The 25,171-nt window shown below is 36.6% G+C and overlaps 1 pseudogene across 1 annotated transcript; it reads right to left on the reverse strand.

Annotated features, from left to right (window-relative positions):
* Nucleotides 1–10,675: 10,675 nt before the first annotated feature.
* Nucleotides 10,676–15,719, reverse strand: LOC143577710 (nibrin homolog; annotated as a pseudogene). The gene is made up of 13 exons (XR_013143151.1): nucleotides 15,683–15,719; nucleotides 15,433–15,486; nucleotides 15,118–15,346; nucleotides 14,962–15,047; nucleotides 14,046–14,176; nucleotides 13,921–13,967; nucleotides 13,554–13,662; nucleotides 12,873–12,959; nucleotides 12,620–12,782; nucleotides 11,291–11,690; nucleotides 10,998–11,059; nucleotides 10,798–10,900; nucleotides 10,676–10,729 (listed from the first exon to the last, which is right to left on the reverse strand). The product of XR_013143151.1 is annotated as a nibrin homolog (transcript).
* Nucleotides 15,720–25,171: the final 9,452 nt, after the last annotated feature.

Here is a 25,171-nt window from a genome sequence, read left to right on the forward strand (position 1 = left end):
TTCAGATTATCTTCCAAGTTCGAAGATAGCTCATCAATGGGTGATTGATGTTGAGAGTGAAACGGATTGATGAATTCCTCTTCAGTAGAGGCAGCAGGGGTATTGATAGCATTTGACAAGGAAGGCTGACATTCATCATACTGTGGTCGTTGCACCAAAGTGTCTTCCTCATCGCATATCATCTTCGTAGCAATTCTTTCCTCAACTTCTGCAAAATCCAGATAAGGTATGTTAAAAGATTTAAAAAGTCTATCATAGTCGAAAACCCCAGCGGGTCCCGAGCTTGGTTTTGGTGATTTGTAACTTGTGATATCAGTGTTACACACCACCTCAACCTTGCTGTTCGATGTATTAAAGACCCGTCTGTTGGGAGTCCCAACAACGTATCCGACTAAGATTCCTTCGTCTGCTACTTCACCAAATTTAGAATTAGTCTTTAATATCGAACATGGGGACCCGAATGGTTCAAGACCACTCAAGTTTGGCTTTCTCCCATGCATAAGTTCATAACAGGTTTTATTTAATCTTTTAACAGTTAACACTCTATTAAGGATATAACAGGCTGTAGCAACAGCTTCAGCCCAGAACACCACGGGAAGTTTCGAATCAGCCAGCATGGTTCTGGCTCCTTCAATTAAGGTTCTGTTCTTCCTCTCAGCCACTCCATTTTGTTGCGGTGTATACGGTGCGCTGTATTGGTGTTCTATCCCCTTCTGTAAGCAGAAGATCTCCATCTCATAGTTCTTGAACTCAGTTCCATTGTCACTCCTGATGAATTTAACCCGTTTCCCCATGATATTCTCAACCTTGGTAATCAAATTCTTTACCATCTGCACTGTTTCATCCTTTGACTTCAGGAAATATACCCAGGAGTATCGAGAGAAATCATCAGTGATCACCAAGCAATACGATGTTCCTCCTAGACTTCTTACATTCACGGGACCGAAGAGATCCATGTGAAGTAATTCTAGGGTACTGACAATTGAATTGACCTTCTTGGTGTGATGGGATTTCTTGTGTTGCTTTCCCTTTTTGCATGATAAACATTTGTCTTCAAAGTTAAAAATCTTCAAGGGAACACCTAGCACAAGCCCATTTTTGACAAGGTAGTTCATTTTCCGAAGATGAATGTGCCCCATTCTCCTATGCCACAGCTCGGACTCCGATTCAGTTGCTTTTGACAGAAGACACGATTCTTCTGTGGCCATCTCTGTCGATCTCATATCCATGATATACGTATTCTTCACTCTTGGAGCCTTCATAACAATCCAATCCTCCGGTATCTTAAAACCAGGATACAACACAAGCGCTTCATTCTTTGTAAAATGTACAGTGTAGTGTTTGTCACAAATCTGCGAAACACTCAGCAGATTGTGCTTCAGTTCTTCAACAAAGTTTACTTTCTCCAAAGTCATCTTTCCATTCGACACCGTCCCTATTCCTGTAATCCTTCCACCGCTCTCTCCTGCGAAACTCACCCTTCCTCCTTGAACAGGTTTCAAGTCGTGTAACAATTTCTTGTTACCCGTCATGTGCCGGGAACAGCCGCTATCCACAACCCATTGATTGTTGGCAGCCCTGTTCAACTGTTCCTGCACGATTAAAGCAGATGATTAAAATCTGGGGACCCAAGACCGATTGGTCTTGGGTCGATACATTCCGTACCTTGGCTGTCCAAAGTTAGTATCATAATAATTTCTGTGAGTCCTAACAGGATACCTTCTTGTGGATTGTCTATGAGGCCATCCAAACCTTCGTGAATTAAAAGAATTATTACTTAAGGTTTGGTTGTTAGCAGTGTAAAACTGAGATCTATTTTTTTGAAAACCTGAATTAGTCCATTTTCTGAAAGTTGATGGGTTTTCATTTTTACCATTATATTGATTACAGTTAGTTCTTTTCTCAGATTTTGAAGTCCTCACACCTCTGAATTTCTGCTTCAGAGGGCAATCAGCAACAAGGTGTCCTATTTGATTACATCTAAAACAACTCCTGTGTCCAACATTCTTATCAAAAGTTGTCTTAGATGTTGAGGCTGTATTATTGCCCATTTGTCTCACATATGGTGGGACATATGGGTTTAGTGGAGACTTCTTTTCAGGTGTTTTATTTTTCTCTCCACTTCTTGGTAACACTTCCTCTTGTTTTGTCTCACACGACTCAGAGGACTTGTCTGAGTTAGATGAGACAGGACTCGGAGCAGAAATCTTAACACTTGCAACAGGCTTACTAACTTCTGGTTCTTTAGTAGTAACTTGAACTGGAACTGTCTGACCATAGTCAACATCAACAGATTTCTGATTACTAGGGTCATAAGTGTAATTATGATTGAAAGGTGGTGGAACTTCATGATAACCATTTCCTCCCCTTTTTGGGGAACCTTGATCACTAACGAGGTGATCAAGTATAGCGGAGGAATTTCTGAATTGCTCCAGTTTCCTGTTAAGTTCCACCACTTTTACCTGGTGATCAGCTATCTGTTTTTCCCTTTCAGCTATTTGTTTGGTTTTCTCTTCTAGAACCTCATAGCTAAGATCAATCACTTGAATTTTTTCAGCAAGCTTTGCTTTAAGACTTTTAATATCTTTCTCGCTAGCTTTAATTTTTACTTTGTAACTATTTTCTCTAGCTTTAGTGAAATGATGATCTTCTTTTAAAGTTTTAAATTGCGCATCCAAACTAACAAACTGATCAGTTATAGTTGTCAGTTGTTCAGACAGATGTTCACACTTAGTACAAGGGAGTTCGGTACTTACCTCGGAGAGCTGGTCTGCCACATCTGCCATGTAAGCTTCATTTTCACCAGTTCCCTTCTTCTCACTATCTGCAGTTTCGATGTTTGCCAAATTGGCCTGTTCAAATACTTCTTCAACATGCAGATTCCAGTTGTACTCCTCATTCTGTCTGGAAATCATGGCTCTATAGTCATTACCACTACCACTTTGCTGTGTAGATCTGTTTTGACTGCGTTCTACACGTTCATTTTTGCACTCTTTTGCAAAGTGGCCATTCTGCTGACAGTTGTAACAGCGTACCTTCGACTTATCAAACCCTGGCCTCTCTCCGACAAACTTCCTGCCAGTCTTCTTCATGAACCTCTTCACCCTTCTGACAATCATAGCCATCTGCCACTGCAGATCCATCTCCTCCAGATCATCAGCATCGATCTGATCATAGTCTTCATCCAAAATTGCAGGATCAACAATCTTTCCCTGAATCTAGTTCTCATACGAAGCAATAAAAGATGCATAGAGAGCAAACTGCTGTTCAACAGATTTAACAATCATGGGCATCTTCGAGTAGTTGTTGTTTGACACACTTGGGGAAAAACTACTCTTGGTCGCTTGAGGTTGAGAAGCATTTGATCCTCCAGCTACAAAGCACACATCACCGTTCATGTTGAGAGATACATGTCCTTCATGTGTTGAGCTAGCGCCTGACTCTCCCTTAGAGTAATAAGCAGATGATTCAGTTTTCGAACTTGATCCAGAGTTAACCTTTGCACCATACATACCCGGATCTTGAACCTGATCGGTAGGTGTCTCCTTTCGTACCATGTTCAGTTCAAACGTTCTTAGCTTGTTAACTGCTGTCTCCAGGTCATAGTCAGCAAAGTCTTTATCTTCTCTCATCAACACAGTATACATCTCCCATTTCGGTGGGAGAGCATCAAGAAGCTTTTCAACTATCTCATCTTCTTTGTAAGCAATTGAATAGTTGCTGAGTTCAGTCATCAGATGATAATATCTAGTGATGATATCATCAAGTGATTCATTTTTCAGATACTTGAAGACCGAGAATTGGGTTTTTAGAAGTTTAATTTTCGAGGCACGAATTCCCACATTGCCCTCAAACCGGTTCTCAAGTGCTTCCCAAAGCTCTCTAGCAGTTTTATACTTTCGGAAGGTGTGAAGTATCTCTTGTGGAAGAGCCATTGTAATTGCTGCATGAGCTTTGCTTTCTGCCTCATACATTTTCTTCTCCTCTTCTTCCATCTCTTTGTATTTCTTGATCTGATCACGACCCTCATACTCAGCAGTAGGTGGAATGTAACCATCTTGTATGCACACCCACATCTTGGCATCTTGATACTTGACATATTGTTCAAAACGATCTTTCCACGCTACATAATCAGTTTTCTTAAGCATCTTAGGTGCCTTTGTAGCTGAACCCGCTTCTACTTCCATCTTTACCAGTTCAGTAATGTTTATCGAAGACATCTTTCTCAAAACTCAAAGAAATCCGAAAATCAAAAATTTTATTTTCAAACAGCTCTGTAGGCGAAGTTGTGAATAACTCCGCTTAAAACTTAACTTCGCGTGAATTTGTAACTTCGCTCACTTTCTTAAATTGGCGAACTTGAGAATAACTTCGCTTAAGTTGAGCGAACTTGGGAGGTAGGCGAAGTTGTGGGTAACTTCGCTTGAGGTAAGCGAACGTGAAGAGGTAGGCGAAGTTGTGGATAACTTCGCTTAACCTTATATCTTCGCCGAAACCCTACTAACAGTGACGGCAACTTCGCCTGATGAACACGAACTTTCTGCAGATTAGATTTCTGGGTTTTTCGAGGTTTGTGAAGGTGTTATGGGTTGTTTAAGCTTGTAGGAGGAGAGTATAGCACAAAAGCTCAGAAAACTCGTCCCGCGAATAGTCGAACGGAATGATTTCTATACCCGCGTGATAATCCCGAACACACAATCGAGCAAAAGCTCTGATACCAATTGTAGGTTCCCAGCCGGATCTACACGAGATATCGCGTTCTACGTAGGTGCGGAATCCCTACGTAAGACGTTACGAGTATAGAAAACAATACGAGCTAACACACGATACGATAACCAAACACACGTTGTATTCCAACCGTAAACACGTGATACTATGATCACTTAGTACAAAACTCTCTGACTCGAATACACGAATAAACTCTTAATCTATTGAATAAGCCGTAACAAACAGCTTATATAGACACGACAACTTCGCCTGGTATGTTCAGGCGAAGTTGTCCCTAACTTCGCTTGTCTAACAAGTTCGCCCATATAAGCGAACTTGTTTGTAACTTCGCTTACATACAAAACTCAAATCTAACTAACACGATTACAGACACTCGACACTGAACTACTGACATCATGCACCAACACAGACATCATTTTGTAACAAAAGGTACTGTCCATTAGACGCTGATATGTGGCACCCGCGATTTTTAGGCCAAACGGCATCATTTTGTAACAAAATATGCCTTGGTCCGTACGGAAAGCAGTTTTGTCTTCGTCGGGGGCTGCCATCCGTATCTGGTGATACCCTTTGTAAGCGTCTAAGAAGCACTTGAATTTGAAGGGTGCCACCGCGTCTACCTTGAGATCGATTTCTGGGAGAGGGTAACAATCTTTGGGGCACGCTTTATTTAAATCTTTGAAATCGATACACATCCGCCATGAACCATTGCTTTTAGGAACCATCACTGGGTTTGCAACCCAGGTCTGATATTGAATTTCACGGATGATGCCTGCGTGCAACAAATCCTGTACTTGCTCATTCATGGCTTTTGTCTGTTCAGGCCCCATCTTTCTCTTCTTCTGAACGATCGGTGTATACGCCAGATTGACCCGTAACCGATGTTCTAAAATTTCTCGCAAAACGCCCGTCATATCTGAAGGCTTCCAGGCAAAGCATTCTTGATTAGCAACTGTTTCAGAAAGACGCGCACTGTTTCTGAGATAGTTGCCTCGATTGTGACAGTTTGTTTCGGGTATTCCGGATTGACAACACAGTTCTCAGGTTCAGTGCGCAGTGTCTTCTTGGGTGTCTTCGCAGGCTTTGATCCTTCTGTTGCATAGTAATGATTGTTGACCCGGATAATTGCTATCCTTATTCGTGTGGGAATGCCTACTACACCGTGCGCCGTGGAAGGGTTGGCGTTGAAGTCACCAATTGCCTCCCGCCCTAAGATTATGTCATGTCTGGATCTCGCGGGTAGGACGAGGAACTCAACATCTTCTGATCTCGTATGGATTCCGTCGCTTAGCGTAACTGGAAATGTTATGACCCCCTTGGGGTGCATAACTTCATACCCAAACCCGGAGACTGGGGCATGCACAGGTTTCAGCTTTGCTTTATCTTCATCATCTAGTTGTTCGAAACATTGTTCGTACATTATGCCGGATGTGCTTCTTGTGTGGAAGAAGACATTCGGCGACCGATAATGACCGAACATGGCTATAACGATTAAAGGCTACTTCATGCATGGGCCTCCTTTCATTCTTGGAAAAATTACAGGCTCGCTTTTCCACTCATCTTCATCCGCCTCCATCTACTTATACTTCCGTGTGGGCCCTTTATCTATGCGAGTTGTGTTCTTCCGTGGACCTTGTCGCACGTTTTTGAGCAGGTGATCAAGTTTCCCGGACTTTATGGCGGACTCGATATCATTCTTCAAGCTTATGCACTCGTTTGTGTCATGTCCGATATCGTCGTGGAACATGCAGTGCTTGTTTGGATTCAGGTTCACTCGCTTGATTAGCGGTTGAGGTTTCCTAAATTCGATGTTCTCCGTTGTTAGGATTTCGGATGGAGTTTTCTTCAAGGGGGTCCAATGCTGCCGGTCCGACTTGCCCGCTGTTCTATCTTTTTGTTTTTACCCGATCAGTGATCTGGCATCAATCTGCTTGGAAGAGCTTTTCGGGGGTTGAATTCTTGACCATATTGAACCCCTCTCTTCCTTTTTTGACTGAGCACTAGGAGGTTCAGTTTTTGTATGTTGTTTGGGCGCCTCCCACCCTAACAATTTTTCTGTGGCTGCAAAGACCTTGGCCGCGGACATGATTCCGTTCCAAGTCTTAGGCATGCCATCCTGACCCGTCAAACATCTGACCATCTTTGGGCTCCTTACGTTTACTCGGATAGCTCCTCTCAGCATATCCTCACTGATTCCGCCAATATTCAAGCTCTCGTTGTTGAATCTGGTGATAAAACTTTCTAGTGATTCGTTATCTCGGCGGATGACACTCAATTTCTGACTGGTCCCGAGTATGCTTACGCTGCTGACTGAAATGCTGTGAAAATTTTGCTACCAAGTCATCCCAGCTTTTGATTTGACCGTCTGGTAGCTTCTCAAACCACTCTCTGGCTGCCCCTGTTAGTGTTAATGCGAACATGTGGCACCAATAGGGCAGCGTCCATCCGCTTACTCCGCCGACTGCTGTGAAGTTCAGCAAACGGTCGCTCGGATCAGTCATCCCGTTGTATTTCCCCAAATTACTAGGGATTTTAATGTTTGTTGGGAAAAGAGCGGTGGCTATTCGCGGAATGAACTTCGACTTTTCGACGAATGCAGCGGGACGGTATGGTTTGGTGAAGTCTTCTTCCGCATCGCTGAAATATTCAGCATGCTTTACTAACGGCTTGGGGCGACTAGAGGTTTCCCTACCATAGTCCCAGCTGCCGTCACTAGCGTAATCTTCTTCTTGAAATGTTTCTTTCTGCCGGGTATCTCGTAGGGTTCTATGAGATAGAGTACACTGAGTGTGGTAACTTTTTTCGCGGCTTTTTGCCAGCGACCGACCGGCTGACCGAGAGTTGTCTTCGAACTCTATGTCTTGAGTGCGCCGGGGTGCTGGCGGCATCGACGGAGGCGAGTCATACGTCAGTGTTCTGGCTTGTACCTGATATCGCCTTACTCTTCGCTCATACTCCTCTTTTAGCCGTTGTTTCTCTTGTTGATACCACTCTTCCGGGGGTGAGAATGTTTTTACCAGATCTGGCCTGGTAGGTTCTCGTTTCGTCCCTGTCGAATCTGGGAAATTCTCCGACTCCGGCTCTGAGTGGTCCGTTGGATCTCAGTGACTTTGTGCCTCGGGAACTCCCCGGCCTGGTCTTCCCGGACCGGGGTTCAGGTGTTTCTGCGAGGTGCAAAGTCTTCAAACCTTGGAACTTCTCCGGTTCTATTTCCGAAACCGGAGTTCTGGTGCTCCGGCGAAGGTCGTTCGACACCTGTCCTTCATGGACTGGATCGTCCAGAATTTCAGTACGACGGGACCTTGTCGAAGCAATAGATGGCTGTTGGTTCTGACTCATCTTCATATCACAGTGAATCGAAAAAATCGTGAATCTAGCTAAAACCGGATGGCGCCAATGAAGAAACACTAGATCGAACTGGATAGTCCGATCGGGTATTTCCCCAGATGTGAGTATTCTGAAGTGTTATGAGGACAGATCCAAGTTAGTGCCTGCAAAACATAACACCGTTGAGTCTCGTTACAGGAAGGACAGAGTGGGGGGTCTTCCCGTAACCACCCTCCGGCGTGAGAATCAGTACTGTATCTTAATTGGAAATAATACGAGTACCGGTATATTGCGTAAAGCTTGAGAGCGTGAATAAATACCTTGAAGAGATGATCTTTGTATTTATAGCCGAAGGTGGGGGGTGGGGAAGGTGATTGGTGGAGTTGTCACTATCAAGTTATTCCCTCTCTACCTGAATGGACACGTGTCGAACCTTTACTGGATGTGACATCCTGGACCCGTTTATGGTGTAGCCATTATTTGTGCACGTCATGGGATGACCATTATGTGTCCAGGTGTTTTCTTTCCATTGGTCGATGTCGCTGTCATGAGATATTGAGGGAATCTTCTAAACATAGTTTGTTGCAACTGCTCTTCCATATCACGTGGGAATCATGCGTGTGATGAGTCCCTTGAGTTGTTTGTGGGTTCTTTCCGCGGATGCTCCCGTGACAGTCCGCGGATTATGGTGGAAGCCCACGAAGTGTGTTGGATCGTGGATGGCTTTACCAGTCCACGTGTTCCTTGTGCAGATGTCTTACGACGATCCGTGGATTGGATAAGGCATCCGTGGGTGGTGGATGTCTTCTAACGATCCGCGGATCGGATAAAGAGTCCGTGTATAGTTTTACTACCCTCCCTCTATAAATTCTTTTTTTAATGGTTTATTGAAAGCTTAAAATATACATTGAGGTCAAAGACACCCAAATAGATCCATTTAGTTTGAGCACAAAGTTTTCATCTTAAAAGTTAAAAATATCACCACTTATCAAAGGGTTGAGCACAAAGTTTTCATCTTAAAAGTTAAAAATATCACCACTTATCAAAAAAGCAACCAACTTTTACGTTTTCTAAGACAGCAATAATTCTTAGTCGGTTTGAAAAAATGTTAGAAAAATAACTGAAATTTTGAAAAAATCTTGAGTGTAGTCATAAAGACCCACATCAGGCTGTGGATATAGTCTGAAACATCTTGTCTTTTCTTAAAAGTTGATTTTTCATTCTATCTAACTAAATATTTTTCAACACCAAAGCTAACCTGTTCTCCTATAAACATTTTTGAAACTTTATTTTCTCTAGAAGTGATCTCTAGAGCCTTTTTCAATCTTTCATTATCAAGATTAAGATTAAGATAAAAGATTCACTACAAGTGTTCTTATGTGTTTTTATGGTCCATCTTAGATACGTATTGTCTTTAATTAGAAAACAAGTTGTTGTAAAAGTTAAACGTTGTGTTCGGTTAATAGAATTTAGTTTTATGTTATTGGAAACTAAAGAAACTTTTGAGACCATATTTTCCGCGCCGAATAAACAATAAAAATGGTTATTTAATTTGGGGTGTTTCAATTTCCGTTGGAAATACAAAGGAACATTACAATTACATGTTTCGCGCTACATAATATTATTAAGAAAGAGGGTTAAAGCGATGAGTTGTTTGAATAATACGATCAACCCAATGTGTCATTCGAAAATATTCATATGCACGTTGATGCTGATGAAGATGAGGTTGAAGCACATGGCACTGCAACAGATCGGGAATATATGATGCGGTTACGAGATGAAATTATGCAAACTACGGAACAAATGATTTAAAAAAAATGTTATTGTGGTTTTATGAATATTATTTTAGTGATGTTTGACTATTAATTAAATTTCGATATTAAATGACTTTTTTATTTAAATTTCAGTTTATTTAAAAATTTCTGTTTTATTTTAGCATTCTGCAGATGCTAAAAAACAGTCTTCTTCTTGCAGACCACAGAGGTTTGAGACACATCTTTTGCTAAAGATGCCTGCAGATGTGGTCCACAGACTGCGACATTTTACCTCTTAAAAAACAAACAGCAACTAACATATGGTCATTTATCTTTGTGTATACTTATAAGGGCGGCGTGTGCAATCTTTCCCCTCACTCATCCCTAACACTCCTGTCATTGTCACTTTAGATTTATTATTTCATCACTAAACCATGGGGCTGTTCGTCACCCACACAGACAAATGTGGTTTGAAATTGAACATCAAGGTGTGGAAATAGTGCATGGCTGGAGAAGAAAACATTGGCCGCAGATGGTGGTGTCTAGACAGGAGGCGTGTGTGGATGTTTGCCTGTTTGATTCAAGGAGTGGATCAAGTTGTGCTGCAAATTCTTGTGAACTTGGCTGACTCCTTGTCACGGCTTTAATCCATCATGCCTATGCTCGTTGGATTCATTTTGTGATTGATTTGAGATATGAAATTGGTGTTTGGAGAAAGATTACATGAAAGATTGATAATACAAGTCAAATATTCATTCCCACACAAACAAAGAATCAACATTGAACATCTCACTAAATTGGTTCAAAGTTTTTAGCAACAATTCAAGATGCTAATTAATTGCACATAAATTTGTCATGCAGTTACGTCATCTTCCCTTAAAAAGCCCTGATACGAAACCTGCTGCTCCTCGTTGCTTCGCCTGAAACATTATTCAGAAATCACAAATGCTTCTATTAACATTTATTATTACATATATAATAATCATACCCTTGCATTATTAAACAGGTCTTCTGCAATCGCCTCTCTCTGTTTACGTTTCTTTTCTTCCAACAAAGATTCGGCAACTCCGTCATCCTCATATTCAGACCCTCTACAACAAAATCAATTATTAATAGCAATTAATAAAAATAAAAATAATAATAATAATAATATAACAAATAAAAGCAGGATTAGAGGTGTCACCATACTTGTAAGGATGCTTTGAAAAAGGTACAAGATTATGGAAACCGTTTCTTGATTCGTTTGCCATCTGCAATTATTGAATAAGGGTAATTAGCGTTGACAATTTTGGCCCATTTACTTACTAACAGTTTGACTTGGGTTGCCTTTTTATGCTGAAGGTCAAAGAGAGTTTTTTTTTTTCTTTTTTTTTTCCTTAATGCGTATCTCTTAAATCGTTTCTACTCAAATATTTAGATTTATTATTGTAATGATATAGTTTTTGTGATCATAATTAAAACATTATTTATTTATAACTCACCTTTTTGAATCGTTTAAAGTTCAAAACTTGATTAGTTGTCAGATTTGCGTTATGGATGATCAAATCTTGGCTGAAAATCACATCTGAAGTTCCCATTTCACTATCTTCATGATCATCAATATTATGTTCTCGGGTCAACATTCCATCATCGTTTTGTTGACCATCTTTTGACTTTGCACTAATATCATCTGTGATTGTTCTTTGGTCAACATTGACTTTTGTTGACTCTGTCTCCACTTCATTAATAGATTCTACACTATGATAGATATTATTTCCTTTTCATCTTCAACAGATTCTATTTTGTCGGTATTGACTTTTGTATAAACGGATGTGATTTCAACTTCTGGTTCAGAATCTGCTACAATTGTTTCATCTGTTGAGCATGTAGATGTGACAACCACTGCAATTTGATATAAAATTACATGTGATAAATTGATAAACCATTTAATATAAACAGGCAAATTAATATTTTAGTGCTAAATGGTCCCTGTAGTTTTTAGCTATATTGCAAGTTTAGCCCCTGCCTCTGAGAAATTACATTGGTGGTCCCTACTTTCTAGGCCTGTAAATGAAGTGAACATTCGGTGAACCGTTTGGTGGAAAGTTCATTTATTTAATAAACAAACGAACATAAACAAAAGTTTTTATTTAGTTAGTTAAACGAACGAACATGAACACATGTCTCATTCATTCATTAAATGTTCGTGAGCGTGCACTTAGTCGCTTACATTTGCTCATTTAAATTTGTTTATGTTCGTAATTTTACGTTTGTTTAAGTTTGTTCGTTTACGCTTATTAATATATTCATTTAAATTTTTAGGCCCGTTACAATTTAGTCTAGGTTTAATAACTTTTTAGGCACAACACACTGTTCACGTTTTCTTTTAATTGGTTTTAGCTCAGTTATGTTCGTTCATCTATGTTTAGTTAAGTCCGTTTGTTTACGGTCGGAACCATTCATTATACTTTTAGTAGACGAACACAAACAACAAAACCATTGTTTGTTTAGCTGTCCGTGCCCGATTGTTTGTTAATTTAGAAGCCTACTACACTTCACTTAGACGTAACACAGATGGATCTTCGAGTGGATAACGCTAAGTTTTCTGTTAAGTTTTTAATCAATGACCAAAATGCCCTTTTGTTAAAAAAAAATTAACAGAAAATTAATGTCCATCCACTCCAGGGATCATTTATGTTACACTTGAGTGACCAGTAGGGACCATACACGTAGCTTTCCAGAGTTAGGAACTAAACTTGCATATGAATAAACCACAAGGACCATACGTGTAAATAACTATTTTTTTTAAATAAATAAATACAAAATCTTACCAGGTGGCGATACAAGAACAGCCTCATCCAGATGACCCGATAAAACAAAACATATTAAGTTAATTTCACTCACTTTAGGTAGAGAACTAAGATCATGAGAGCAAACAGAATCATCTTCAGAGATAACGTGTACAAAACAATTAGTTTCATCATCTTCCACACCCTAAAAATAATTATAACTTAATCTAACATGCGATAAAGCATTTATACAATATATATATAATTATATAGATTAAAATGAAGAGATGGGAACCTGACTCTGTAGAATGAATTCTCCAACAGGAATAACTTTTGCACCAAAGGCTTCACTTAATGACTGCAACTTATTCTTAACTTTATACTGTAACATAATAAAGAACTCATAAATATTATATGTGAGTGTGCGTGTGCGTTATATACACATAGGGTTTGGATCTCTTCAGAACCCCAAAAAATTTAGCAACTTCAAGAGCTCCTAACAAACAATCATTTTATTTATTTATTTTGTATATTAAATATTACTTGAGAGTAGTTTTGTCATTTATTATATGCAATTTTGTGATTACGTATATGTAATCACAAGTTTACATATATGTAATAACCAAATTACATATATTTACAATTAAGAATTTAAATGTATGCAATCATAAAGTTACATATAATAAATGACAAAACTACCTCAATTAATATAAAATATATATATACAGTAAATAAACCAAATGAATCTATGTTAAAAGTTTTAAAAGTTCCTTAAAAGTATTTGGAAGTTCTGAAAAGAAAATGTACATGTATATGTATATGTATATGTATATGTATATGTATATGTATATGTATATGTATATGTATATGTATATGTATATGTATATGTATATGTATATGTATATGTATATGTATATGTATATGTATATGTATATGTATATGTATATGTATTGTGTGTGTCTTTTGAAAAGCTTACCTTGTCTGATGACTCCAGGAGAAAAGTGTATCCGCTTAAACAATTTTCTCGATACTCAGGCTCAGCAACTTTAACAGAGACCCCTTGCAACTTCAAGGTAGGCGCATAGCTGCACGTTTGCTAGCAGGTCAAAATGGGTTCAGGCTGAAACTGGTCATTTAGTTGGATTGGGTTGACTCAAAGACATTTTTTTAATTTTGAATTTTATTTTTAAAAATAATTAATGCGCTATCACATTACTCATGATTGAAAAAAAAAAACACTATCATACTATAATAATGATCTTTGAATAAAACAATTTACGAGGTTATTTTGATCAAAAATAGACTTTGACTGACTTTCAAAAGTCAATATAAGTTGTACTTACGAATTGCAATTCGGGATGTTAGTGCCAATACGCTTATCTGCAAGTAACTAAAAACCATGGGAAAAAAGGTTAAATACAAGCAACTACATACTTATAATTAACAGAAAAAATGAGTAAGTTACTACCTCTACCCATTTATAACTAACAAAATGTGTTTTGGACATTACAGCATCAACTATATCAGCGTTCAATGATGCAGTATCATCAACAAGAACATGTGTGCACTTTGAGCTCCATTTATTAATCATAGAGGCACCTGCACATCATTTTGTAATATTGCTCATCAAATATACTTTTTTTATTTAGGAGGTTTCGTATCAAACAAAACGCCCGCAAACAACCCCTCCCCCGTCTATGGTTGTAACCGAGCCGAGCCAGGTTGGGCTCAGGCACCTTTACAAACCGAGCCGAGCCGGCTCATCGCTTGTTGAGCCAGCTCGTTTATTTAAAAAATAATAACTTTTATATTTTTACACATACTGATACGCACACACATATAAAAAAGAAAAAAATATATATTGTTATTAATGCACGCATAATGCATAATTGTAAAACTTATCTTATTTTCTTGTATATTAAATTTTTTTATACTTTGGGTTACATTTATAGGGGAAAGTTAACGTACAAATTAAATTAACGTGCTAACTATGAGAATCAAGTAGTGTAATTATCTAATTACATCGTAGTGTAATTACACTACACTATACTTAGTTACTTACACTATGTTGTATATATAATTACACTACTTGATTCTCACAATTAGCATGTTAATTTAATTTGTATTTGATCCAAACCCATATTTTATATACATTGAAATTTGAGCTTTAACTAAAACGGGCCAAAAGCGAGCCAACGAGCCTAACAAGCTAAGCTTAGCTTAGATCGGGCTCGGCTCATTTAAAATTTGGGCTTTAACTTAAACGAGCCAAGAGCCAACAAGCCAAGCTTACCTTGGCTAAGACTCCGCTCGTTTAAAATTTGGAGTTTGACTCAAACGAACCAAGACCGGAACAAATAACAAATAACAACAGACGAGCGTACCTATGGATGATATCTTCTCTTTAATCTGTTTTGACCGGGCAGGCTCCAACCCATAAATAAAAAACACAAGAGGAACATAATTGAACCTGTGGGCATCACATAAATATAAGAAAAGACACACAAATAATGGAAAATAAATATGTTAACATTGTATACCTGTAAGTAGCATTACCGGTTCCAAATGAAACAAGATCTTGATCATCCAACGCTGTCTCTTTATTGGGGAATTCATGCACCTTTTCTTTTGGGCCGATTGGCTTTTTAATAAAGGTTCCATATTTTGAACAATCTTTGATGGTAATTTGAGATGATATCATTTCATGAATGAGTATTTCTGCATGAACCCGTGACACTCCTTTGTCTTTATTAACAATTACATCGCATCCTGTTCATAATTTGTATGCAGGTGGGTGTTTGTGATGATGGTTTAACATATGATATGTAGAGTATGAAAGAAAGGATTGGCATTACCTATTCGTCCCACCTTATAAGTTCCTTTGGTAAAGAAATAATAAGTGTCTTCGCCTGTTTAATAATAATAAGATAATGTTAAGAGGCGGATGGATCTAGAAGAAATATTCAGGGTATCGTAATACTAATACATAAAACTAACTACGGCCAACAATTCAATTAATGTTTCTGTAACTTTAAGAGCAAAAGATTGCGACATCTAGTAAATTATACAAGCCCCACACCATGTTAAGTGAAATTGAAGATGAACCTGGAAGAGGGTCGACCGGAAACAGGCCCCACACCATGTTAAGGAAGGAGATTGATTGATTCTTTGTGGACGCTGCTGCTTTTCGTTTGGGACAACAACAACAAGAAGAAGAAGAAGAAGAAGAAGGGATTTCAAATTAACCCTCCTTGTTCCAATTATGACAGTGATAACTAGGCGGTTCACAATTCGGTTTTCGCGGTTTTAGGTCACGGTTTTTGATTTTCGTAAACCAACTCTTAAACCAAACCAAACCGAACCGTTAGTAGCGGTTTGGTTTCACGGTTTGAACTAGTTGAAGTTTTATACAAAATATCCAAAATAATTTATGACAAAGCTCTCAATTTTTACATAATTTCATAAAATTAAACTGATTTTTGGGTTTTCATTTATAAATTTGAAAGGTTTATTAAAGTTTGCGAGTTTTAGATTTGGGCTTAGCCCGTTGTTTTATATTTACTGTGATTAGTAATTTATATTTTATGCTAAATACTTTTTATTTGATTATTTATACTAATATATTTGTATGCGCCGACACACACACACATATATATAAAATATTTAAAAATTAAATATAATTAAATCATAAGGTCCAGTCTGGTTTTAAACGGTTGGTTTTTGATACAAAGCGTAAACCAAACCGTTCGTTACGGTTTGAAAGTTTTCAAACCAACCGACCGAAAGTTAAGAAAAAAACCAACCGTGAAACCATACCGATGACCGGTTTGGGCGGTTTCACAGTTTTGAACCGAACCGTGAACACCCCTAGTGATACATGTTTTGTTTAAATAGGGTCACTAAATCTTCAAATCAAGTCTCACCGATTTTTTTGTGCGTCAAGAAAGAAACGAATGATAACATGTGGGGTTCGGAATTTACAATATATGTAGCTAAATTTAAAAAAAAAAAAAACGTTAACTATATTAAAATTAAAAAAAATAAAATTCACGTCGCATTCAGCGTCAACTTAAAAAAAGATAAAAAGATTTCCTATGTGAAACAAAAAAGAAAAAGGCTAAAAAAAACATGTTAAAACTTTTAATTTAATCAAACATGAAAATTGAGTGACTTAATTGAAACACTTTTTAAAGTTAAGTGAACTAATTAGAATATTTTTGAAAGTTGGTTACTATTCTATGAAGTTGCCTTTTTTAAATTTATTGGTGCGAAAGTTTAACTTACATGTAGATCTAGCTTGGCTCGTAATAGTTTTTTAGGCTTAGGTTCGGCCCCTATACAATTTATTATTTAACTTTTATATATTTATAATTATTTTGTATATTATTTTCAAATATAATTTTTTATATAACATAATATATATTTTAATGAGTTATTTTTACATAACATTACTAGTCTTTTAGGCCGGTTCACCCGGTTGAACCGGATTTCGGTAAGCAGCCCGATGAGAGTGAATTTCATCTTTTAAGCGATTGTGAACTCGATGCATGCAACGCTCCGATGGCATAAACCTATTGTGCACCTTTATTTTAAAAGAACTCTGTTTGAAAATTAAGTGCTTTTGTATTGTTTTTTGAACATAAATTAACTTTTGAATAATATTTTATTATGAAATCACGTATTTTTTGTGTTAAAGTTGCATTTATATGAAATCATAAGGTAAACTATACAACCCGATTAAACCTCCTGATACAACCCGGTTCAACCAGCTATACCATTTTTTAGTCTAATCCGATACGAATAAAATAGCGGTTTTTAAAACATTGAATTATACAGGACCTGTCAAATAAAAAAATGGATCTGTCAAATAAAAAAATTAATAAAGTTCATTTGAAATAAAGACACAAAATTAAAGCTAAAAAAGAAATTAAATATATAATACAAACAATAAGAAGTCTTGAATCTCAAAATTTACATTTATATGAAGAATCTATAAATAGATAAAATATTGTTATGGGTTTAACATTGCTTTTAGTTCAAAGAAGCAGTAAAAACGAATTCACAACAATAATAAAACCAAAAAAATTAGAAGTGCATACAATGATTTGGTGCATGTCATCTAAAAGTAACTATCATGAAAAGTTGTTTTTGTATATGATCATATTTCTTTCGTTGAAATTGATTATGTGATAAATGCTTATGAAATTAAAAAAACCTGGAATTGATGGTTCAAAAAAAAAACTCGGATGTATAATTTTTCTAGAAAAAAAAAACATGAATCGTAGAATTCCAAATTTTTTAGGCTTAATTAATCATTATGAGAACGATTATGTATAGAAAATCAAATTAAATATTCAAAATTAAATAATCACATTAATTGAAAATTTAAATTTTACAGCATAATTAAAACTGTATATATATGAAGTGGGAAGCTTTGCATAATTCAAACTGAATTCACAAGTCCTTATTGTCAAAAAATGTTGATTTCTTCAATAAAAAGAAAGATACACATCGAGCATAATTATATTTAGGCATTAATTTGTTGTAAATAATCATTAATGTGTGTATAATATCTTTAAATATATTGAAAATGTTATAACTCATGGGTCAAATCATTTTCACCATGACCCATGAATAGCATGGATTAAGGAGAAGAATGTGGTTAGGACAACTAAGCATCATTCTTTTTGCTTCTTAGTATAGTAAGATATGTATACACACACACTAGCTTTTACCCCGCGTGTTTAAGATGCAGATTTTGAATGAAAATCAAAGGTTACATGGATCAATAAATTATGTTCATTATATTTTTTTAACCTTTTAGGTCTTTCAATTGAGATGGATACTTTTATAGTTTGTTTGGAGTTTTAAGTTTATAGTTTGGGTCTTTGGATTGAGACGGGTATATTTATACTTGGAATTTAAGTTTAATTTGTGGGATTTTAGTATGTTTGTATGGGCTTGTTGCGGGCTTGTTTTGGATATATATGGGATTATAGTTAGTTGGAGTTTAAGTATAGCTAGTTTTTGGACTTATAGTAGTTTTGTATATTTTCTTTTTTCTATTTGACTTTGTATACGAAATATAATTTTTTTCATAGTTCAATCTATTCCCAATATATTACTTTATTGCATTTCTCGTTATATTCTAGTCAATCCAATTAGTTAAATTCTTGTTTATATTGAAATGAATCGAGATTTATAAGGAGTTGGTTAATGATGCTCGAACATATACTTGTTTTGAGTGCTTATTTATTTTCTATTGGTCTATATGGATTAATTACAAGTCGAAATATGGTTAGGGCTCTTATGTATCTTGAACTTATATTAAATGTGGTGAATCTCAATTTTGTAACATTTTTCTGATTTTTTTGATAGTCGTCAACTAAAAGGATCCATTTTTTCTATTTTCGTAGTTATTACAGCTGCTGAATGTAGCATCCCCAAAAATTCGGTTCAAATTTGACCACTTAAAGATGAGGGATTTAAAATTTCTCCGAAATAAGTAATGGAAAATATAAAATATGGAGGTGAAAGCATCCATATTAAAGAAACAAGAAAAATAGACTCATCCCACATGAAAAGAATGAAGAAAGTGGAAGTATTCCACATGGGCATAAATAGAAAAAAGAAATTTTCTTCCACATTGGAAAATTATAAAACTTGGAAACTCTTTATAAGATAAAGAATTTCCATAGTAATATTCTTATATACCAAGATGCACCCAGTAGTCCTAGCGGATGGTGCGAAGCACCCGATGCGCACACACACGGGCTCTAGCACAATGTGGTGCTTTGATGACGCATTTTGCACTTCGCGCGCTCGCATCGTCGCAAGCCGCCTTTAGTATTTTTGGAGAGGGACCAAAAGAGTAAAATATGAATTTTGATCCTTCGCGCTACGCGAACGAATCTAGAAAAAGTCTTCACGCTACGTAAAAGACAAAATACATAACTCAAAATTGGACGGCTTCGCGCTACGCGAAGGACCAACCCTTGACTACTTCGCGTTATACGAAGTAACCATTTTGGATGTAAGACACGTGTCAACACGTGGCGGGTTGTCAGGCCACGTGGCAAACCCGCTGGTGACTCAACAAACTTAAGGTCGGTTCGCGCGACACGAACAGCTAAATCCTTGTTCCTTCGCGCCACGTGAAGGAGCACAAAATCTGCTATAAATAGGGGGGTTTATGGCACATTCCATCTTACACTGAAACATCTTCACTCACACATAGTTAGTCTCGTTTTACGTGCTGGTTCTCGTAGTTCATGCCAAGCCCCGAGGTTCCGAAGGTTTAAGCCTCAGTACGCGATAGAGAGTAGAAGTGCTACTCGTACAAACTTAAGCATATAAAATCTGAATACCCGTGTGAGGTAGGAGTTCCGCTTAAGTTATTACTTTATTATATGGCTTAGACCATAGTCGTGGGTATAGCCCAAACCTTGATCATAATTATGTTTACAAAATCTTTATACATACAAAGGTTATAGCTAAAATAATATTTCTTTATGATTAAGAAATATAAGCTTTTACTTACAAGAAGATATAATCAAAAATAGTTTCTTCACGATTAAGAAACATCTTACGCAAGAGATATAATTAACATTTATGTTTCTTCATGATTAAGAAACGTAACATTTTACATACAAAGGTTATAGTGAGTTGACGTTTCTTCTTGAAAAAGAAACTCATCATAAATGTTTCTTCACTTAGCACATGATTTGGTAAACAAACAAAAAGACTACAAGTATAAATATTTCATTCAAACAAATGATCAATCAAGGTTTAAAGCTATCAAAACCAGACTAAAGGACTGTTGCTGTATTAAAAGACGATCTGGATATTTATATAAACCTATTTTATTATAGGTCAATCAACATTCATTCACAAAGGTTTTCAAACGAGATCACAACATCATTCAGTACAGACAATCACAGGTAAATACATTAAACCTTTTACAGTCAGTCATTAAGATAAACGGGTTATTTATCTTTACAAGTCAGTCAAATGTTTATATGAGATTACATTATCTCCAAATTTAAGGGATTACGTGATCCTTAAATTACAAGGTAAAAAATAAAAACAACTCAGACCGAGTACACATGTGACTGGATTCAAACATATATGTTAAGCCTATCACCCAAGGCTACGTGGCCGCAGGCTAATAGTCATAACCAAAGTTCTCCAATGGGCATCAGTTCCCGGAGAACCATAATTATGTGTGTATGGCAAGTGGCACAAGTCCCAGAAATAAGAGACGTTTCTGCTGAATGTGTTCAAGAAAACTATCTTGTCAGTCAAAGATTTAATAAATGTTTTAGAGTTAATGATTCACCATCATATTGTTGACGTATTTTTCCTCACATTTCAGGTAAATAGATTTAGCACAGATAGCAATGAATTATAGTCACTCATGGAGTTAGATGCTCGCTTATAGAGATGGCTCAATTTTTAAATTATTGCAAACAAGGTTTGTAAATTCAACATTTGGATATTTACTATCCGAGAAGTTTTCAAAATAAATTAATATTTTATATAACCAAAGTCTTCCGTAAAATAACCCGCAAATCTGATATATTTACAAAACAGGTACCAACTATGGGTCACACGCCTAGGCCCTAAGTCGGGGTGTGACACTGAAGCCCTATTGGACTCGTTATTGTTTCATCAATTTATTGTAACAAAAAATAACTCGTATAAATTAATCAAATTTATAGAATAAAAAATATTATAATATAAATTATCATTATCATTTTCATAAATTAATTTAAATTATACAATAGGATATAAGTTAATAACCAAGTTAAAAACACAATATTAACACAATTGTATTATTAATAGTATGACAATTTACAGAAAAAATTATATAAAGATAACAAAATATAACACACTACAAAAATAACATAATACCAAATGTATATTCTACATGATACATTGTTCATTTGTGCACATAAGACCAAATGCATATTCTATAAAATAAAATGCTCGTATAAAATGCTTTCCTTTTAGGCATTTTATTCTCAACCGCCATCTTCATTAAAAATTTTCTACGCATTCAATACTAACCTTCTTTAACTTTTTGGTCACCTTTCACCAAAATGTTGAACTTACAAAAGTCGTTAACTTTGTGAAAAATCAATTTTACTAAAGAGTCAATCTTGGCTGAAAATGTCATGTTGACCATTATCACTGCCCCCGACCCCTATACCCTAGAAGGGAGCCGCGAATATCGACTGGTGGTATCGGTGTTTATTAAAATAATTTGCAGCGGAGTATTTCATTAAGACCATAGTTAGGAAAAATGATTAGAGTTATAAAAACACCATGATTCTTATTTTATAAACTGGGATTAAAACCTACTTCTATACAAACATAAGTTTTATATGGATAAACCCTAATTTACAAAATACGTTTCTTTATTCTAGTGACAAGCCACTTATTTAAGCTGGAAGCCCGCAGGCATCATTCCTTTGTCTCTAACAAGTCACCTAAAACATGTTTAAAAATATTTGATCAGCAGGAAATACCGGTGAATACATTCATTTGTAAATGACACATTTTACAGTTACAGGATTAAGATGATTTTACATCTGCTTGCTTACAAATTACCAAAAGGTACTTGTCACTCGACCATATCTATGACTGTGGTCATATTACTTATTGGTTAACACTTGTCCAATAAGTAGTGTGTAATAGCCCAGTAGGTAAGCCTCGTATATAAAACTCCACAATACCAGTAGTAATCGTCCCGTAAGTCTACAGAGACTTAATAACTGTAATGTAATTAAAATCCTTTGAAAATATATGTAAAAAGATTTGAACTATCTGTCATGAGTTTAATAGGTTTAGAAAACTATCATGACGGTATTGGAAAAACAGTTGTCTCACGAAAATTATGAGTTGTACAAAAACTCGAATGTCTCACCTTGAAAGTTTGTAATTAACAAGACTCCCGATATTAAACACCTAGGTTAAGCACAATGTAGCATATCTAGATTAGTATAAACCCCATAATTATAACGATAATCACGAGAATAGAAACTTTACATGATGGCACAATGTCTTACCTTGTTCAGGCAGAGCTTTTGGATTCGCGTATAAAAGTTTCTTTCGATCGGATAGGGTATCGTTACGACTATTCGGGTATTATACCAACATCTTAATATTCAATAAAATAGAAAGTGAAAGAGAGATCTGAATTTGGTACAAGATAATGTGGCTCCACTTAATGATCGTTGGATACATGATGACTCTGATTCTGAACGTGAAGGTGGTGTTAATGCGGGTGATGGTGGAACTGATGGTGGTCCAGATGGTGGTAATGGTGGTGCAGACACACGAAAACGTAAGGCTAAGGGAAAGGAAATAGCGATTGATCAGCTTAAGCCAAAACGAACCAGGAGAGGTTCGGGTGTATTTATACGGGATCCACAGCAAGTGTAACACCATGAAAATACCCATCTAATTTTGGACTAAAATGTCAATTCTGAAAGATTGAGGGTCAAAAATGAAAATTTCTGAATTTTTAATTCTTTGCGCTATGCGAAGCTGCCAGTTATTCTATTTCGCGCTACGCGAAGTAGCAGGAAGAGAAACCGAGACAAGAGTGATTCGTGCTACGCGAAGGAATACTTCGCGCTATGTGAAACCACGTGAAGTAATCTGATACACATGTCCAACCACGTATCAACACGTGGCACGATTGTACAAGCCACGTGTCCTGACATGGCATAATATTGCTTCGTGCGACGCAAGTGGCTAAGAGTTTTATCCTTCGCGCGACGCGCAGGAAGCCAAAATCGACTATAAATAGGGCAGCTATTGGTTTGAACCAAATCATCCCAAAAACATGTTTTCTAGTACACACACTTAACCTAGAAGTTCGTGCCCTAAGCTTCCCGGCTTTCCGACAGCTTGTTTTCTTGAAGTTTGCACAAGAAATGAGGTTCTGAAGCTCTGTTAACGTCCAATCGTCTTATTAAGTGAAGCAATACCGACGAGTTGCTGATATTTTCTTGTTCTCTTTCTCGAGTGATCGTTAAAGGTAGGAATTATGCTTAAGTTACTTCATTATATAGTTATTTAAGACCTAGTTAAGAGTATAGTCATTAATTGTAAATGATTTCTAAGAAATGTTTTTACAAAAGTAGTAGCGGTACTTTCATAAGAAGTAATATCATCAAAACTATATATTTTGATGGGCATGTAGTAACTGGAAGGGGGATATCATTAGTATAAGTTTCTTGCCTAAGGTAAGCAATTCGTACAAATCCCAATCAACCACGGGACCTGTTTACTTCCCTGGAGAAACTTGCCAGCATGATAGAATCTATTAGGCAAAAGCATGCTATCCCAAACGTCATAAATAAATACAAGTATACTTTCATAAACGACTATAACTCTATCAAGGTTAAATCATACTTAAGGTTTGCTGATTAATCAAGAAACACCATCAAGGTATTTATGCAAACCTATTACAAATATAGGTTAACAGCATACAGACCGGAAAGGTTTCCAAACAACACCGAACTGACAATCACAGGTGAATACGTTAAACCTTTTACCGATAAAATAGTTTTTACTCTTGTAGTAAACAGGTTGTTTATTACAAAGAGTCTGATAAATATTTGCATGAGATTACATATCTCTAAAATCGTTATAATACAAAATAGAAAATAAAAAGCAACTCAGACCGAATACACATGTGTATGGATCTATACATAACTGACCAATTGGCATACAAAACCAAGTCAGTCATAGCCGGTTCTCCAACTGGGGTCACATAGCTCGGGGAAGGCCGTCTCCAAACATGGGCTATGTAACTCAGGGAACTCTTGAATTGTGTGTGTAGGGCAGTGGTATAAATCCCAGGAATGACAGGCATTCCTGCTGAGATTGTGAAACAGAAAACTATGTTTGTATTTAACGACTGTTATAAATTATTTTAGAGTTAATCAACGTTTCACCAGCTCATAGATGACGTATTTTTCCCAACCATTAAAGGTAATTAAATGCAGGTAGCGTTAGACAAGGACTGGAGTCATGAATTTAGATGGTCGCGACACAAGATGGCTCAATTTTTAAAATATAATCCTTGCAAAAAAAAAAACTAAGACAATATTTTGTAACTGAATACTCGAGTATTTAATTCCCGAGTAAATTTTCAATGTAAATTAATATTTTATTAAGTATTTCGCTATAATGAACTTGCAACTCTGATATATTTACAAAACAGGTACCTACTGATAGTCACACTCCTAGTCCCTAAGTCGGGGTGTGACAGTTGGTATCAGAGCCATCAGTTTCAGAGAATTAGGTAATAATAAGATAGTACCTAAGATTTAACCGTTTATTTGATAAGTAGGGATAAGCAAAGATTGGTAGTCTACCTATCTCTAAGTATAAATCTGTGTAGATGTCTTATACAAACTACTATAGGCAACGACGCCGAGTAGCAAGACGCTCTAAACCTGCACCTGAACATGAGCCATCAGATATGGCCAGCAATAACTGTTATTTCGGTCACAAGTAACTGACAGATCCGATAAATCCGATAGATCTGATAGATCCTTATTTGACTTACCGAAGTCA

Source organism: Bidens hawaiensis, unplaced genomic scaffold (genome assembly GCF_021521415.1).
Source record: "Bidens hawaiensis isolate Kalapana, Puna unplaced genomic scaffold, B.hawaiensis_p1.1 tig00028773_1, whole genome shotgun sequence".
NCBI lineage: Eukaryota > Viridiplantae > Streptophyta > Magnoliopsida > Asterales > Asteraceae > Bidens > Bidens hawaiensis.